The sequence below is a fragment of the Corythoichthys intestinalis genome, chromosome 6 (genome assembly GCF_030265065.1).
Source record: "Corythoichthys intestinalis isolate RoL2023-P3 chromosome 6, ASM3026506v1, whole genome shotgun sequence".
In the NCBI taxonomy this organism is placed as follows: domain Eukaryota; kingdom Metazoa; phylum Chordata; class Actinopteri; order Syngnathiformes; family Syngnathidae; genus Corythoichthys; species Corythoichthys intestinalis.
In genome coordinates, this window is record NC_080400.1 from 51,399,964 (window position 1) to 51,413,639 (window position 13,676).

Sequence of the window (13,676 nt, forward strand, 5' to 3'; positions counted from 1 at the left end):
AAATTATCAAAAAATGATACTATTTGTTGTTGCTGAGAGTTGGGGGGCGCGAAACATTGTCGTCTTCCGGGGGGAGGGCGTAACAGAAAATAATTGAGAAGCACTGGCCTAAGACAAGATGGAGGAAATTATGAACAGTTTACATTGAATGGCAGTATTAGCACACAATCCTCAAGCTTCCGCGGAGGTAAAAAAGAAATTCCAGTAAAAATTCTCTTAAAATAACGGATATTTATTTGGAAGTATTTAGAGGCTGCTTACAGGTATATGGCTGCAGGTCTGTCTGTACGTCTAGGATGCTTTTTAGTCTTAATTGAGGTTGCAGGTTATAGGACACATTAAACGTAGAAACTTTTAAATGATTTGTTATACTTTATAATTAACAAATACATTTGATCGGTAATGCGACGACTTTTTATACCCATGGTATAATGATAAAATGCCAAGACCAAACTTTTTTTTTTTTTTTAAACTCATGTGCGGTCAAAACACAGTTTATGTATAATCCAACACTTAACACATAAACCTTTCAAATCACTAAATCTGAACAATTTGGAGATTTAAAAAACAAAAAAAAGTCCCTCAAAAATAGATAATAAATACATCTAGCTGTTTTTTCAAAGATAGCCCACCCAATTTTTTTTGCTCATGAGTGTCATATGAGTGAGTGTTGCCTCGGGTTTTCAATAAATTACTTATGAAACTAATGTTTAATAATTGCAATAAAAAACAATTTAAAAAATAACTACTGATTTGCTGCTGCGTGGGAGTCTGGCCTCTTAGGGGCAGTGTAGCGCACATATTATTAAAGTCAAGATTTAATTTTATTAATTTAACAAATTTTTCTAATATTAGGAGGAATATAAGCTTGAAGTAGTGTGGTATCACCTGTCTTTATAGTTTACTACAGCGTTTGTTTGTAAATATTCTTTATTTGAAGGTGGACCCCTCCATAATTTCTACTGCTACCGAGTTTTTTTTTTTTTTTTTTTTACGTATTTATTTATTTTACATTAACTCATGATCAGTCCAGTTCAGTTTCCCATTAGGTGTTAAAATAAAGTTGATGTTTTACTTTTAAAAAATGTGTTTTTTTTCCCCCAAGTGTAACCTTACAGTTTTCTGTCAATTTCTACATTTATATGTGTATATATATATATATATATATATATATATATATATATATATATATATATATATATATATATATATATATATATATATATATATATATGTATGTATATATATATATATATATATATATATACATACATATATATATATATATATATATATATATATATATATACATACATATATATATATACATACATATATATATATATATATATATACATACATATATATATATACATACATATATATATATACATACATATATATATATATATATATATATATATATATATAAAAACACAACCGACATACTAGAAATAACATAGAACTTGTTTAATAGATTCAAAAGTGAGATAAAAATCAAAATGCCATTGCGGTAAAAGATTTAACATAACAAACAATGTCAACAATTTGTTATCAAACATTAACAAATGAACAACATCAAATTATTTTTCCATTTCAACGTCCTGGTGTTGCTCTTTTCGTTTGCGGTAGAGGAATACGGCAAGGACAACTGTGACAATGAAGAGTGTGGTGATAGTGACAACGATTGCAGCGACTGCCGTGGTTGTCAGCAATCGTGGACTGCTCACATTGTTGGCCAGGGGCAGCGAACAGTCTAGGTGAAGGTCACAGTGTTTGGTGCCCACCATACTTTCCACCGTGCAGCGATAGCTTCCACACTCCCGCCTGTTGAAATGCAAGGTGGCTCCTGTGGGGTCGACAATGGCCTGTGTAGGCAAGACCTTATTTCCGCTGGTCTTGGACCAGATGTAATGCAAAGGTGGGGTGCCTTGCAGAGAGCTGCATTTCAGCGTCATACTGTTGTCTTCTTCGTCCACACTGCACAGAGCCTGACTGGGTGCCTCAATGACTGTCAGGTCTAAGATCTTCTGGTCCAGTTCTGGTAACTTCTTCACCAGACAGCGGTACATCGCCGTGTCAGACGGACGTACATCTTTGATGATGATAGACGCGTCTCCATTTTGGCGATCGGCTGATGTGAAGTGGACCCTCCCCTCCATTGGTTTGTACAAATCGGTATACAAGCGGCCGCCAGTAAACCAAATGATGGGTTGCTCCTCTCGGTCTGCAGACTCGATACTCCACGAGACCTCCGTGTACCGCTGAGAGTCCACGGTGTGAGTGTACGCTCAGGGTAGCTGGACACTTGACCCCCTGGCGACGTAGTAGTGGTTCATTTCCTTCTGGATTTCCAGAGGGCATGCTGGACAAATGTTGAAAAACACTCCCAGGAGGACAGAAGGCCAAAGGAAGTGCCACATCATCGCCATGTATACACCTGCAAGTAAAAGACAAAATCATACTGGAATTAATCAAATGTATTTCATGTTTTTTTTTCTATCACTATAAAGCAGGAGGACATCTTTTTTTTCCCATTACAAGTGTTAAAAAAAAAAAAAGATAATAATGAAAAACACATCAACACTTCCATCAATAACATGTTTATTGCATTATTACAAGTGTAAAAGTTATCAGTCAGCTATGCTTAGACTATGAAATTAAAAGAAAAAAAAGTTAACACTGCACTATTTCGCTCATGTGGAAACAATTCTTATGTCTCTCAATAAAAGGAAATAGGATTTCTTACCTGCTTAACTTTAGGAAGGAAGATGCACACCACCGACAGCAACACTTGTCTGCTTCTTTGGCATTTGGTGTACTAATTATAACGAAAAAACAACTTATATAGGAATGAAAAGATCAAAGCATCAAAGAGTTGAAAGGGACCTGTCATCGTGACGTCACGCATTTTGTTGACACGCCTCCGCCGCCATGACAGACGGCTTTGTGTACCGCGACTTCCGCTGGCAAAAACTCGGACATGGGAGGAGTTCGGCGAGGCCATGGAAAACGACTTCCGGACGGCTTCGAGGAAATTCTGGTCCACCATCCGGCGTCTGAGGAGAGGAAAGCAGTGCACCATTAACACTGTGTATAGTGAAGATGGTGTACTGCTGACCACGACTCGGGACGTCGTGAGTAGGTGGGGAGAATACTTCGAAGCCCTCCTCAATTCCACCGACACGCCTTCCTTTGAGGGAGCAGAGTCTGGGGACTCTGAGGTGGGCTCTTCGATCTCTGGGGTTGAAGTCACTGAGGCGGTTGGTAAGCTCCTCGGTGGCAAGGCCCCAGGGGTAGATGAGATCCGCCCGGAGTTCCTAAAGGCTCTGGATGTTGTAGGGCTGTCATGGCTGACACGCCTCTTCAACATTGCGTGGACATCGGGGACAGTGCCTCTGGATTGGCAGACCGGGGTGGTGGTCCCCCTTTTTAAAAAGGGGGACCGGAGGGTGTGTTCCAATTATAGTGGGATCACACTCCTCAGCCTCCCCGGTAAAGTCTGTTCAGGGGTGCTGGAGAGGAGGGTCCGTCGGGAAGTCGAATCTCGGATTCAGTAGGAGCAGGGTGGTTTTCGTCCCGGCCGTGGAACAGTGGACCAGCTCTACACCCTCGGCAGGGTCCTCGAGGGAGCATGGGAGTTCGCCCAACCAGTTCACATGTGTTTTGTGGATTTGGAGAAGGCGTTCGACCGTGTGCCTAGGGGAGTCCTGTGGAGGGTGCTCCGGGAGTACGGGGTACCGAGCCCCTTGGTAAGGGCTGTTCGGTCCCTGTACGACGGGTGTCAGAGTCTGGTCCGCATTGCCGGCAGTAAGTCGAATTCGTTCCCAGTGAGGATTGGACTCCGCCAAGGCTGCCCTTTGTCACCGATTCTGTTCATAATTTTTATGGACAGAATTTCTAGGCGCAGCCGAAGCGTTGAGGGTGTCCAGTTTGGTGGCCTCAGCATTGCATCTCTGCTTTTTGCAGATGATGTGGTGCTGTTGGCTTCATCAAGCCGTGACCTCCAACTCTCACTGGGGCGGTTCGCGGCCGAGTGTGAAGCGGTTGGGATGAAGATCAGCACCTCCAAATCCGAGACCATGGTCCTTAGCCGGAAAAGGGTGGAGTGCCCTCTCCGGGTCGGGGACGAGATCCTGCCCCAAGTGGAGGAGTTCAAGTATCTTGGGGTTTTGTTCACGAGTGAGGGTAGGAGGGAGCGGGAGATTGACAGGCGGATCGGTGCAGCGTCTGCAGTGATGCGGACTCTGCACCGGTCCGTTGTGGTGAAGGAGCTGAGCCAAAAGGCGAAGCTCTCGATTTACCGGTCGATCTACGTTCCTACCCTAACCTATGGTCACGAGCTGTGGGTCGTGATCGAAAGAACAAGATCCCGGATACAAGCGGCCGAAATGAGTTTCCTCCGCAGGGTGTCCGGGCTCTCCCTTAGAGATAGGGTGAGAAGCTCGGTCATCCGGGAGGGGCTTGGTGTCGAGCCGCTACTCTTCCGCGTTGAGAGGAGCCAGTTGAGGTGGCTCGGGAATTTGGTTCGGATGCCTCCTGGACGCCTCCCTGGAGAGGTGTTCCGGGCATGTCCCACCGGCAGGAGGCCCCGGGGTCGACCCAGGACACGCTGGAGAGACTATGTCGCTCGGCTGGCCTGGGAACGCCTTGGAATCCCGCCGGAGGAGCTGGCTGAAGTGGCTGGGGAGAGGGAAGTCTGGGCTTCCCTGCTAAAGCTGCTGCCCCCGCGACCTGACCCCGGACTAAGCGGAAGATAATGGATGGATGGATGGATGGACTTCCGCTTTATTTCCGCACTTGTGTTCGCGTTTTCCAGTTTACACGTGCTCTAAACGTCGACACTAGGACGGATAATGGCCATAAACGTGTAATTAATTGCACCTTAAACTTGAAGTGTGGACAGGTATAAAAATAGTTGCAAAATACCCTGGAGAAAATTATCTGTCCTAGTATAGACGTCAGGGCCATAGGTATTCCTGTTTACACCACATACACCTCGAACAGACAAACAAAAACGCTTAGAAGAAACATGACAGAATGTACAATGTGATCGCATGAAAACTTCAAGTCAAAGTTATTTGTATTATAGCCATTACTTTTCACAATGTCGTACTTTTGAATTCTATATCTATGACAATCAGTATGTATATTTTTTAAGCAGTTGCATGGTCATGGTCTAATTTAACCAAAAATGGGCGACATATCAAAACTCAAAACTTTCTTTGCTAGCGAAATATTTTTATCTTTGCATTCAGCCACACCAACACACACACACCCCTACGCACCCACTCTCTTACAATCACGGGGCTTTTCAACGAAATGTCAAATCTCTCCATCTGACTCTAAATTAAGGGATTTTTGCTAATTAAACAGCTTCAGAGACCTATACCAAAGAAGAAACTCATTCATCCAATGTTTAAAACAAGATTTTGTTTAAAAGTATCTGCATTTGTGAAGAAAAAAACAAGTATTACAAATCACATTGATCACATTAACAAATATTTATTTGTGCCAAACATTTCAAACTTCATTGAATCCACTGTCCACTTTGAAAGATCAATTTGTTTGGACAAAAACGAGCTCCGCATATCCCTCCAGAACAATTGCATTATATCACACTGAAAAAACAAATGTTCAAGATAATCAATGTCATTTTCACAAAACACAAAACAAAATTGTGAACAAAATTAGATTTAAGTTTCTAGGAGTCTATAACCTGTTTGTGGCATGCATATAGGTTGATATTTGTGGTATCAGAAAATACATTTCTAAAGTTAAGCATTTTAAATTCACTTCTGATGGCACTAATAGCCTATCAGCCCATAGAGAGCACCCATGAATAGACAATAATAGCACTTTCAGTAGTGGATGCTGAATTCCTTACAAACACTGCAAGTAAAGTATTATTTATATTCATGGCCCTCAATCACAACAATGTCTTCGTTGGGGCACGGGATGAACTTATTTACCTTTGGGACATAACAGGTGATGTCAATAACTAAATCACACTTGCAGCCAGTTAAAATGGATTCAAGTTGACTCAACCTCTGTCCTGTGTCCTTGTGTGTACCACATTGAGCATGGACAGAAAAAAAAAAGACCAAAGAACTGTCTGAGGACTTTAGAAGCAAAATTGTTAGGAAGCATGGGCAATCTCAAGGTTACAAGTCTCTCCAAAGATCTGAATGTTCCTGTGTCTACCGTGCGCAGTGTCATCAATAAGTGTGAAGCCCATTTTTACTAACCTCCCTAGATGTGGATGGAAAAGAAAAATTGATGAGAGATTTTAATCAAAGAGTGTGCGGATGGTGGATAAAGAACCTTTTTTCTGTTGTTTTTTTTTTGTTGTTGTTTTTTTTCAAGTTATTGTGTTATTTTTTTCTCGTTTCCTTTAAGAGGAAAAGCAATGAATCGAGAAATGGACGATCTTTATTCACTATTGTAAGTACAAAGTACTGTGTATTATTTGTGAGTCGGAAAAAAATAAAAACTTAAATTATAAAAAAAAAGAACCTCAACTAACATCCAAACAAGTTCAAACTGTCCTGCAGTCCGAGAGTACAACAGTGTCAACCCGTACTATCCGTTGGCATCTGAATGAAAAGGGACTCTATAGTAGGATACCTAGGAAGACCCCACTTCTGACCCAGAGACAAAAAAAAAGTCAGGCTGGAGTTTGCCAAAACTTACCAGAGAAAGCCAAAAACATTTTGGAAGAATGTTCTCTGGTCAGATGAGACAAAAGTAGACCATTTTGGGAAAAGGCATCAACATAGAGTTTACGGGGGGGGGTGAGGCCTTCAAAGTAGAGAACACGGTCTCCAAAGTCAAACGTGGCGGAGGTTCCCTGATGTTTTGGGGTTGCTTGGCTGCCTCTGGCACTGGACTGCTTGACCGTGTGCATGGCATTATGAAGTCTGAAGACTGCCAACACATTTTGCAGCATAATATAGGGCCCAGTGTGAGAAAGCTGGGTCTCCCTCAGAGGTCATGGGTGTTCCGGCAGCAGGACAAGGATCCAAAACACACTTTAAAAAGCACTAGAACATGGTTTGAGAGAAAGCACTGGAGACTTCTAAAGTGGCCAGCAATGAGTCCTGACCTGAATCCAGGAGAACACCTGTGGCGATATCTGAAAATGGCAGTTTGGAGAAGGCACCCTTCAAATGTCAGAGACCTGGAGCAGTTGGCCAAAGAAGAATGGTCTAAAATTCCAACAGAGCATTGTAAGAATCTCATTGATGGATACCGGAAGGGTTTGTTCGCAGTTATTTTGTCTAAAGTAAAGATACACGATAATATCGGTCACCGATAATTATCGGCCGATAATGGCAATTATGACGTCACACAGATAATCCAGATAATAAAAAAATTCAAACGATAATGCAATCCGATAATTATATACTTGATTTAGCCTCCAAATGTGCGCAACCGAAGAATTCAGCACGCCGCCTCCTCAACCCCTCCCCTCTCTGAAGCCCCTGAGGGAGGAGGGGTTGAGGAGGCGGAGTTACACGACAAGAAGTAGTTGAATATTATGGCGGCTGTCACTAAAAAAACGACGCTCCCACCATCTGCGAAACATGTACCGTAGAAGTTCCATGAGGCAGAAAGAAAGCGTACTCATTCAAAACCACTAACCCAGCAGCCATTTAAAACTGCATCACAAAGATTTTTGGAACGAATAAGAGTCTGCTGCTAGCGGGAATGCTAAAGCTATTGTAAACACTAACAAAGTTAAACTACAGGGCTTGTGACGGTACAGAGTCGGGCTGTTTGGGAATGCAGCCCAAGGCGGGTGGTAAATTTGCATCTAGGCTAAACACCGGCAAGACTGGAGACCGATAGTCGGCAAGTAGCCGTCTGCCGACGGAGCCCGCCGCTCTGGCCGGTCCGCCTATGGCGAGGCGGGCTGAGCCGAGCGGTACCCCGGCTTGGGGACCTCCGGCGAACACCCCGGTTTTTCGAGCGTTCCCCCACGGCGTGCGAGCAGAGCCAGGACCCGAATACGCCGCGGCGAACCGGCTGGGGCGGGCGGATTATCCAGTACGAACGTAGCTGCCGCCGCCGCCAAGTCAAGACATGGTTGTTGTTTTTTTTACCTAAATGACCCGAGAACCAAAGCCCTGGATAAAAAAAATAATGCAGTTTATACGACCACCATTCTTCATGAAAAAGTGATGTCCAGTAAGCTCGCTTATCATGACGGCACGGTGGTTAGATGATAATTTAAATATGGAGAAAACGAAGTCAGCCAGTCAATAATGCATTCAGTATGTAAAATGACGAGCGGTCAAATGACTTTGTAACGCTGCCTTTATTTTCGGCTTAACAAAACTCGGGCACAAAACAACACGCACGCGGGTGCGAGTTCCAACTCCGTCCAAATAGTACTGCCATGTATCAGTTTAGCTGCTGTAACGCAAATGTCGTGAAAGCCGCAAATGTAAACAAAGCGCTGCAGAATGGGTACATGACATCGTGCTCTTTTGAGTTAATCATTTTCACAGTGTGCAACAAAGCATATAACATTCACTTTTCAAATTATTTAACTTATTTCTCTGATCAATTACAGTCACAGTAGATAATCAAATTCTTAAATCAATATTCTGTAGCCACAAATATTATTCAAAATCTTTCCTTCTTCCAAGTTTTTTTTTTGTTTTTTTTTTAGGATTAATTAGAATAATGTATTGCTTAAAACAAGGCTGTTAAGATTATTTTCAGCGAGCTATTTTTCTTCCAAGAAATCTGAGAGAAATACACTTGAAGCGATGGCAGATAATTTCACTTATTGCCAATAGATTTACAATTAAAACTGACTAGTTTTAAGGTTTGTTTTGCAGTGTATTAATGTTATATATGTTAGGAATGGCTTACTTTTAAAGGCATTTTTTTGCAACTTAGGTATTTACTCTTTAAGTAATTGTTGCCAAAAGTTTACCATTACACAATGTCAGACAATCTGTCATTATTAAGATGTTTGAATTGACGACTTGTTCATATTTTATGTTGGGAAAAAAAATAGCAATAAATTATATTTTTGCACAGTAACATTTTCTTTTGTGTATACTTTAAAATTTTACATAAACATTTTAATATAATTATCGGCTTGACATTATCGGTTATCGGTTGGAATGAGGAGGAAATTATCGGTTATCGGTATCGGTTGAAAAATGTATTATTGTGCATCACTAGTCTAAAGGTTGTGCTACCAAGTATTGGGCTGAGGGTGCCAATACTTTTGTCCGGCCCATTTTTGGAGTTTTGTGTAAAATGATAATTATTTAATTTTTATCTATCTCTTTTGTATTTTATAATTGCAAGCAAAATAAATGAAGCTATTACTACTAAAGCATTTGTAATTGCAATCATTGTCTGGGAGAAATTGAGCATTATCTGACATAATTGCAGGGGTGTCAATACTTCTGGCCAGCACTGTATATAGCAAAGGCTGTATTGTGAGATGGTGACCCGGCTGATGTCACATTCCCATTCTTCCTCAATCCAGGAAGTCACTAATTTCCATGGCGCAGATTCAAAAAATGGAATAAGGCGGAAAACACAGACAAGACTGAAAAAGCAGTTTCTGCACTTGCACTCATCTTTAAAAGAAACTACTGTATTTTAAGCCAAAACAAGTGTTGTGTTTGATAGAACTATACAGTGCCTTGCAAAAGTATTCGGCCCCCTTGAACCTTGCAACCTTTCGCCACATTTCAGGCTTCAAACATAAAGATATAAAATTTTTATTTTTTGTCAAGAATCAACAACAAGTGGGACACAATCGTGAAGTGGAACAAAATTTATTGGATAATTTAAACTTTTTTAACAAATAAACTGAAAAGTGGGGCGTGCAATATTATTCGGCCCCCTTGCGTTAATACTTTGTAGCGCCACCTTTTGCTCCAATTACAGCTGCAAGTCGCTTGGGGTATGTTTCTATCAGTTTTGCACATCGAGAGACTGACATTCTTGCCCATTCTTCCTTGCAAAACAGCTCGAGCTCAGTGAGGTTGGATGGAGAGTGTTTGTGAACAGCAGTCTTCAGCTCTTTCCACAGATTCTCGATTGGATTCAGGTCTGGACTTTGACTTGGCCATTCTAACACCTGGATACGTTTATTTTTTAACCATTCCATTGTAGATTTGGCTTTATGTTTTGGATCATTGTCCTGTTGGAAGATAAATCTCCGTCCCAGTCTCAGGTCTTGTGCAGATACCAACAGGTTTTCTTCCAGAATGTTCCTGTATTTGGCTGCATCCATCTTCCCGTCAATTTTAACCATCTTCCCTGTCCCTGCTGAAGAAAAGCAGGCCCAAACCATGATGCTGCCACCACCATGTTTGACAGTGGGGATGGTGTGTTCAGGGTGATGAGCTGTGTTGCTTTTACGCCAAACATATCGTTTTGCATTGTGGCCAAAAAGTTCAATTTTGGTTTCATCTGACCAGAGCACCTTCTTCCACATGTTTGGTGTGTCTCCCAGGTGGCTTGTGGCAAACTTTAAACGAGACTTTTTATGGATATCTTTGAGAAATGGCTTTCTTCTTGCCACTCTTCCATAAAGGCCAGATTTGTGCAGTGTGCGACTGATTGTTGTCCTATGGACAGACTCTCCCACCTCAGCTGTAGATCTCTGCAGTTCATCCAGAGTGATCATGGGCCTCTTGGCTGCATCTCTGATCAGTTTTCTCCTTGTTTGAGAAGAAAGTTTGGAAGGACGGCCGGGTCTTGGTAGATTTGCAGTGGTCTGATGCTTCTTCCATTTCAATATGATGGCTTGCACACAACATTATCTCGGACCTGCCTGGTGTGTTCCTTGGTTTTCATAATGCTCTCTGCACTTTAAACAGAACCCTGAGACTATCACAGAGCAGGTGCATTTATACGGAGACTTGATTACACACAGGTGGATTTTATTTATCATCATCGGTCATTTAGGACAACATTGGATCATTCAGAGATCCTCACTGAACTTCTGGAGTGAGTTTGCTGCACTGAAAGTAAAGGGGCCGAATAATATTGCACGCCCCACTTTTCAGTTTTTTATTTGTTAAAAAAGTTTAAATTATCCAATAAATGTTGATCCACTTCACGATTGTGTCCCACTTGTTGTTGATTCTTGACAAAAAAAATTAAATTTCATATCTTTATGTTTGAAGCCTGAAATGTGGCGAAAGGTTGCAAGATTCAAGGGGGCCGAATACTTTTGCAAGGCACTGTATGTCTATATGCTGTCATATCAGATTCATGGCACATTAAGCCCCGGAACCATTTTTAATTTGTCCGTTTTACCCCGGAAACCCCCGTTTACAGACGTCGCGCAACCACTTTTGTTTCCACCCAGCCATAAAACGAAGGTAATTAATTATGTTTTTATTCAAAATGTCTATCATTTTTAGCTTAGAAACATTAATAGGTGTCTAATATTTGTATTTTAAAAAATAATTAAATAAACGACTTTAAAAATGATTCACTCGCATATTTCAAACTTTTAAACAAATTACGTCACAATGAAAAAAATGGTGTCTGTAAAAAAGTCAGATATCTACCTCATAACTGTCGCTTAATTGTATTTAGGGCCCGAGCACTAAGCGTGCGAAGGCCCTATTGTTTTGCAAAGGATTTTTTTTTTTTTTTTTTTTTTTTTCAGGGCAAATGAAAACGGCCAATTTGGAGGCCTGAACATGCACGAAAAGTCACCAAAATTTGCACATACGTCCGGAAAATTGTAAATTTCGATAATTTTGCAACGTTGCAAAAAAATATAACAAAATGGCTCAGTGGCGCCCCCTTGAAATTTTAAAATTGGCCTATAACATTAGGGTCTGTCAGCGTAGAGCAATGAAATTTGGGGGGTCTATACCTTGTCCAAAACCGCTCCAAAAAAACATTTACACGCATATTCCAAACCCAACAGGAAATCGGTTATTTTGGATCAAATATGAAATTTTTATCGATTTACAGGGTGCACATTTGAGACCTTTTCGCCGAGGGAGTTAGTTGGATCATCTTCAAAATTGGTGAGACTGTTCAGGAGACATATGAAATCTTAAGTTTTGAAAATGGTGCGTTTTCATTCACGGGTCTGACCTGGGCGTGGTGCCAAAGTCGACCATTTTTTCGGCAAAATGACAAATTCAAGTTCCTTAACACAACGTTAAATCTTTTTCATATTTGGCATGTATGTGTGGTATCCCACCCTTAACACGAGTGCATTGAAATATTACCCATTAGGTCTAGCGCCCCCTAGTGTGAACAGGAAATGCCTTTTTTTACGAGACAGGTTCCTCCTCCAAGGGAAAAAAATCTGTTGACCTCAAACCTGCATCAGGGGAGCCTTAAGACCTGTGTTCAGGTGCCTGATGAAAAATATTGAGGTTTCGTTGAGGCGGAGGGGTCCAAACAGGAAAGTGAAAATGAACGTCAACAATTTGTCACGCAAAAAACTTTGAACAGTCATAACTCGGCAGATATACAACATATCTGTGCCAAACTTCCCGTGTTTGTTGAGAGTCATACCCTGAAGGTTCTTGTAGGGGTCATTTGCATCAACTCTACAGTGCCAACTAGTGGCGACAGAAAGAAGTTTTAAAAAAGGCCTTTCCTATTGGGTTTTTTCAACATAGAGCAAGGAAATTTGGGGAGTAGATACCTTATGCAAAACTGCTCCAAAAAGTCTCTTGCACCCATATTCCAAATCCAACAGGAAATCGGGTATTTTGGATCGAATGTGAAATTTTCATGGGTTCACAGTAGGAGTTTACATTTGGAGGCTTGAATATGCACAAAAACTCGTAAAAATTTGCACATACATGCGGCTTTGGATAACGTTCGATAATCTTGCAATGTTACGAAAAAATGTAACAAAATGCCTCAGTGGCGCCCCCTTGAATTTTTCAAAAAGGCGTTTCCTATTAGGTTTTTTTAACATAGAGTGATGAAATTTGGGGAGTCGATACCTTGTGCAAAATTGCTCCAAAAAGTCTCTTGCACCCGTATTCCAAGTCCAACAGGAAATCGGGTATTTTGTATCGAATGTGAAATTTTTATCGGTTCACAGTAGGAGTTTACATTTGGAGGCTTGAACATGCACGAAAACTCACAAAAATTTGGACATACATGCGGCGTTGCATAACGTTCAATAATCTTGCAACGTTACGAAAACATGTAACAAAATGGCTCAGTGGCACCCCCTTGAAATTTTCAAAAAGGCCTCTCCATTTAGGTTTTTTCAACGTAGAGGGATGAAATTCGGAGAGTCAATACCTTGTACAAAACATCTCCAAAAAGTCTCTTGCATGCGTATTCCAAACCCAACAGGAAATCGGGTATTTTGGATTGAATGTGAAATTTTTATCGATTTACAGTGTGCACATTTTACACCTTGGCACCTAGGGAATTAGTTTGATCATTCTCAAAATTGGCGAGACTGTTCATGAGGCATATGAAATCTTAAGTTATCAAAATGGTGTGTTTTCATTCACGGGCCTGACCTGGGCGGGGTGCCAAAGTCGGCCATTTTTTCGCCAAAACACCGAATTCGGAAAATGACTGATAACTCCCTCATACAACGTTCAATCTATTTTAAATCTGGCATGTGTGTGAGGTATACCAGCCTGAGCAGGACTGGATTGAAAATTTACCATTTGTGCTTGGCGCCTCCTAGT